General features: G+C 38.5%; 1 long non-coding RNA gene across 1 annotated transcript; it reads left to right on the plus strand.

The window, feature by feature from the left end:
• Nucleotides 1-1469: 1469 nt before the first annotated feature.
• On the plus strand, nucleotides 1470-2357 carry LOC120435703. Its single transcript, XR_005609853.1, has 3 exons — nucleotides 1470-1497; nucleotides 2081-2142; nucleotides 2227-2357. It is a non-coding gene; the product is annotated as an uncharacterized LOC120435703 (long non-coding RNA).
• Nucleotides 2358-6579: the final 4222 nt, after the last annotated feature.

Here is a 6579-nt window from a genome sequence, read left to right on the forward strand (position 1 = left end):
GTCATTAACTTCTTACCTGAAGTTCAGCTCACCTGACACTCGGACCGGTGGCCGCCTCGGGTCTCTCCTCCTCCTGCCTCCCCTTCCCTCATCCACCTGCTGGCCTCCACCACTTGTTAATTTTACTGAATCTGTGGAAGCTCCGCCATAGCCACCACCAAACAACTGAGTTATTTTTACACACCGATCAGCGTCTGGCCAATCCACCACTAAAAAAAAAAAAAAAAAAAAAATCATCAGGCCACCGAGCAAATGCCCGGTATGCCCGATGGCCAGTCCAGCTATGGTCGTGCGTGCCATCAGTTAGGTTGCCGACCCCTGATGGCAGGCAATCTCAGTCCACGAGGGCCGGCGTCCCTGCAGGTTTTAATGGATTGGATTTCATATAGCCTTTCAAGGCACCCAAAGAGCTTTACAATGCCACTATTCATTCACTCTCACACAGGAGGAGGCAAGTTACTGTTGGAGCCAACGCCAGTGTGTGCCAACAGCTGCCCTGGGGGCGAGGCTGCCATATCGCGCCATCGGCCCCAACACCAGTAGGCGGTAGGGTAAAGTGTCTTGCCCACTTCGAGCCCGGGGATCGAACCGGCGACCTTCCGGTTGCAGATAAGCTTGTGTGTATTTAAGCCCTGTGTGTTCTCCTGCCTGTTGCTGGTTTGTCTATGTTATATGGTGTTTTCTGGTCTGCGTTATCTCCCTCCGTCATCTGCGTTAATTCCCTGCATCAACCTGTGTTTCTCCCTGCATGTTTCTATATTTCCCCGGGTCTCCAGTTAGCGCTTCAGGTTTGTTGTGTTAGTTTTTTCCAGTTTAGGTTTTGTTTAGTTTCCTCCTCTCCTCTGCCGTTTCTGTTTGGATCACCACCTTCTCAATAAACACTCCCCTGCATCTCAGCTGCCTGCATCTTGGGTCCTCATTAAATTCCACATGGCTCAACCCTCGAGCCGTGACAAGAAAATCAAATGAAATAAAAGATGAAGACCTTATTCTCAGGAAGGCCTTTAAAATTCATTCATCTACTTAAACTATAAAGACTTCATTAATTTCAGTTACTGACGCAGAACAAATCAAGTTTGAACATTGACTCTAACAATCACAGAATTTGTTTAAAAGAAAATTTTAAAAATAAAGAAATTAAAGTTTTTTATGTGGACACTGACTGTCAACCAAGAAGTAGAAACCTGGAAATTTTGTTTCTTTGTCTAAACCTACTCAGTCAGTTGTGAGCTTTATAAAAACCAAAACTAATCACAGAATATTTGTTTGAGGTTAGTCTGTCAGATCCTTTTTCAGTACAAATTTGAAGTGATGACTGCTTCAGGAGGACAATAGGAGAGATATGCAAGTAATTAAAAGGTTAGTGCACACACATTAAACCACCTGCACAAATTTGCCCTCAGGTTCATGTTGCATGCTTATAAAAAGAGGAGTTGAAGTCAGAGAACATAATTTTCTTTCACTGCAGTGGAGGACATACAAGTAGAGAGATACTATGTAAGTAATCCTAATATTAAATATATATGTGGCATGTTGTATATTTATACATTTTAAATATATGACGTGTTTTTTATGGTTAATTTTTATTTTTACTGTGATCTGGTTGTTTTATGTTGTGTAATGTAGGGAGCGTTTTGCATTAAAAAAGTTGTTTTTTAAATGGTTGTGTTCTGTTTTCATAGTTATTTTTTTTCGTCATCCTATCTTAGTTCTATTCTTCTGTTTCAAGCTCAGTATAAACAAGCACCTTGTTGGTAAATATGAAAGAATTAGCAACACATAACAAATTACAAGAAGTGAAAAAGTTTAAGAGAAGCACACTGACAAATTCAAGGTAAAATAGATTTTTATGAATAATGAGATCACAGATTGGTAATTTCAAATATAAGGTTATATAATGTTGCAGTCATGAATGAAAACAGAAAAATGTAAAACTTGAACTCAACAGCATATTTTTTCATGTCAACATCATACTTGGTTCAAAGGTAAATTAGGAAAGCTGAATTAAACTGACTGTATGCATGCAAGGCATTTAGTCTTTTCTTCAGCTGATAATAAATATGATGAACTAAATTTTCAGAGAGCAGAGAAACAGCATCACCATGATCGCAAAGATTTGTGTCATCATTATTCTTTTTGTTGGTAAGAGAAGCTTTATACCTCAAAGATTTTTATATTCATAAAAAGTGTAACAAAAATATAAAACTGACGTGAATTTCTACACAGTCTACTGCAACGCACAGAGTGTACCTGTAATTGCTTCAACAACAACCACAACTGCAGCAACAAACACCACAGCTGCTCCAACAACAACCACAACTGCAGCAACAAACACCACAGCTGCTCCAACAACGACCACAACTGCAGCAACAAACACCACAGCTGCTCCAACAACGACCACAACTGCAGCAACAAACACCACAGCTGCTCCAACAACGACCACAACTGCAGCAAAAAACACCACAGCTGCTCCAACAACGACCACAACTGCAGCAACAAACACCACAGCTGCTCCAACAACAACCACAACTGCAGCAACAAACACCACAGCTGCTCCAACAACGACCACAACTGCTCCAACAACAACCACAACTGCTGCTCCAACAACAACCACAACTGCAGCAACAAACACCACAGCTGCTCCAACAACAACCACAACTGCAGCAACAAACACCACAGCTGCTCCAACAACAACCACAACTGCTCCAACAACAACCACAACTGCTCCAACAACAACTACAACTGCAGCGACAACAACCACAACTGCAGCGACAACAACTACAACTGCAACAACAACAACCACCTCCTCTGCCATCCTCAACAACATCAGCTTCTTGTCAGTTTTCATTGCTGTGATGTCACATATACTCAGCTCATACTGTTAACATTTTTCTCTTCAGTTCACTTCCTGCAAATAATATTATTAAAACGGAAAAATGTTTATGAGAATTTATAAAATGTTTGAATAAGCATGTAGGTCATGCGCTTAGTGAAACGTGTTTAATTGTTCTCAAGTTATGTGATTATAAGGTTCAAAACTGAGCATTTAATCTAATCCCCATGCTGCTTTGTTGCCATCTACTGATAAAATTGAGGATTGTGCTTTGAGGCGTCCATGCTTTGGACACATGTTCAACTAAGGTGCCAGAGACTGAAGCCTCAAGCCAGTTAAGTTAGTTTGTGGATAAGGAGGAAAAAAATGCACAATATGTACTGCAATTGCTTGTGAATTGTAGAAAGGCGCACACTGTATGTTTCTGTAGTTTGCTTGTGTGTACGGTTTATTTGGGTTGTGGTTTTATTTTGCTTACACAATATCTGTATTTTCATTGCATATTTCACCATAGTTTTTCACAATGTTTGCTGGTGAAGAGGAGATTAAAATACTGGGTAAACATCAGTTGGGGCATGGCCCTTTATTCTACATCAAACATCACAATAATTTGAGAGATGTTACAAAGCATATTCTAAATCTTATTTATTGTGGGTGTGACTGTGAACTGAGAGATGTTAAATTAGATTTTTTTTTCCTCCTGTAGATGATGTTTGTGTATTTATCTGTAAAATTTCTGAGGTAGAAGTACAGATATGATAAAATATTAGAAATTATAGGCTTATGATACCCCCACTCGCACCTGTGAGTCTTTAATTGCACTACTTTTCAGAAATGCAAGAAATAAATCTTTTGCACTGATTAATGAGTTGCCCTCAACTGTTAAAAGGATCCTCATCATCTTTTCTCTATAACAGCATTATTGGTGAGTATAAACAATGTGTTTTGATCCAGCTCAGCTTTCTTAATATAGCAGCAAGTCAGAACAATAGTTTTTTCATCACACTAGTGTAATGAAATCAGTTTTTCTACTTTTTTTTGTGTGTGGCTTCACGGTAGATGCTTACGACGTTGTAATTCTTAACGCTTGTTACGTTACTGGTATGTATCTAAGTGAAGTTTGGGATTTATTAAAGGCTGTTTGGATACATCTTCTGTTTTGAGGCTGGAGAATATGCAAGCTTTTTTATTTATTTCACTGTAACATGCCAACACACAATTTTTAAAGATATGTTCTTGTGTTGTATTTTTATTTTTTGAAGTAATATACCCACTGAGACCCAGCCTCAAGTGACGCCCTCTAATATTCATGTTGTCTCTGCGTATCTACCTCTTCAGTTTCTTCACTGAGATTACAACCTTGGCGCCCTGTCAGTTTTGGCCGGCGGTCATAGGTTCCTTCCAATAATATGACACAAAACTGGCATAAAATAAATCCATGGACTGGCACTTTATTAAAGAAGGCACATGTTAACAGCACAAACACCAACCCACTAAGAACAAAATGTCCATGTGGGTCCTGCAGGAAATCAGAGTTGGAAAAGGTAGAAGTTGTTAATGTAGCAAAAACAAACTGTATTGCATTTTGTTCATAATCTCTTTAAAGCCATGATCCTTTTTTTTATCGCTTTCACTGGATCGGGTAAATGAGTCTGCAAAGTTAAAAAAACAGATTTACATTTATTGTTTATTACTTTAATCGGACATCATCCGATCCCATTTATATATATTTAAGATATAAAGTGGATGAGAAGGATATGGCTTTGTATTGAAAACACTGCAATACCTGACAGTTTGGTTGGTTTGGTGACCATTATCCATTTTTGATGTATAGACTTGCAGTTTAACTGCCACTGCACTTTAATTTGTCAAGTTTTTCTTTTAATTAAAAAACAACTACTTTGAGATTCATCCCATTGTCTTTTTTGCAGTACTCATAAGAGGCTGTCCCCCCTGCTGACAAAAAAGTAACTATGTAACTTTTACTCTGAGTACATTTTAAATGAGCTACTTTTTACTTTTACTTGAGTAACTTTTTAGACAGGTATTTTTACAAGTAAAATTCCAGCAAAGTAATAGTACTTTTACTTGAGTAAAATATTTTAGTACTCTTTCCACCTCTGCTAACCACTAAAAGTAGACATTACTTTTCTTATGTCTACTACACAGGAGTTGCTGCTCACACCCTGAGTTACACTAATGAGTCTGTCAGATGTCCCAAATGGAATGTCTGGCCCCACGCGTACTCATGCTGGACACCTCCTGACCTTATTTCCACTAACCCTCGACTCAGCTGCAAAGTGCTTACGGGCTTCCTTTTCATAAGAATTATCTGTCGTCATTCAGACACAAGTTAGTTTAACCAATTTTCCATCAAATCATAACTGTAACTGGCTGTAACTGATATTAGAGTTTTTTGTGTTTTAAGTTATAAGCACGTGTCAAGACTTTTGTCTCCCAGCAACATTGCTGATGTGATCCTTCTTTCCTCCTTTTTTGTTCCCTATTAATGATCTACGGTAATTTGTGATATTACCCCTATAAAATAATATTATTTTAATGCAATCATTGTGATACAGAGATTTGGATTCTTGTGCATGCATTGGATAAAAAAGTAATTTTGTCAAGACTGAATGTACTTCTGTGTTTACCAACTGCTCGGGAAGTCCTCAGTCCGAACTGACTTTATGGTTCATAAGTGTCAACTCAGAGAACTCCTGTCGTGACCTCCCCTCTATGAGCAAGCACGCACACCCACACACACACACACACACACACACAGAAAGATCATTAGTGCAGAGGATTGCAGCAGCACTTGGATTTTCACTCTCTGCCAGATTTTAGATGAACAGTCACATAAATTTCATTCCAAATTTTTTGCCTTTGCTTCAGTTAAGATGTGTCTTTAAATCTACGATACCTTTCTTGTTAAAATAGTTTATTGACATAGTAAAGAAGTAGCTAGGGAACTCAGTAAGTAGGAACAGCGATAGTTTAAAGACATTTTCTAAAATACAGAGGATTTCATCATCCGCAGTTTGTGAAAACTGCAGTTAAAAAACAAATCAGTAGATTAACAAATGATGAACTCTTTTCAGAGGTACGCTTCATGTACTGATTAACATACAGTTCAAAGATGTGCAATAGGGTGCACACTGGTTATGCCATTGTGGATTTTGCTATATCAATATGCTCAAGAGTCTGTTTGAGCTCAAAACTTGACATATATATATTTGTATATTTTAAATCAGTAACATAGACAAAATGTTTTTGGATAACAAACGAGTCACGTTTTAAACAATGTTTGAATAATCAAAGAGATATTTATAAAGCGCAGGCTACAACAGAAATGCTTACCGGGAGCAGAGAAACGCGCTGTATTGTCACTAGAAACGCTCTGTGCAGATAGCAAAGTCTGCGCTGTGGGAGTGTCTGGACCCTCAGCTTCCACGTCGGGATCTGCCGCACAACCTCGCACTGGTCCCCAGGGGGCACGGCAAACTTGTAAGCCCTAGTTCGGTTCCCAAAAAAGATGCTCGAGTTGTTCTTGTGTCCAACAAAAAATGAGTTCTAATATGTTTTATTTTCAATGTTACTCCGGGCTGCGTTGAAGTTAGCACAATTTAAATTAAAAAAATTATTAGTCTCTTAAATGAATGGCATCTTGACGTAGCTAGACCGGGGACTCGGTAAATGGCTTAAAAAACTAATACATTGTTTTCCATCTTGTGCACTTGTGTGCACTT

This window comes from Oreochromis aureus, linkage group 22 (genome assembly GCF_013358895.1).
Source record: "Oreochromis aureus strain Israel breed Guangdong linkage group 22, ZZ_aureus, whole genome shotgun sequence".
Lineage (NCBI taxonomy): Eukaryota > Metazoa > Chordata > Actinopteri > Cichliformes > Cichlidae > Oreochromis > Oreochromis aureus.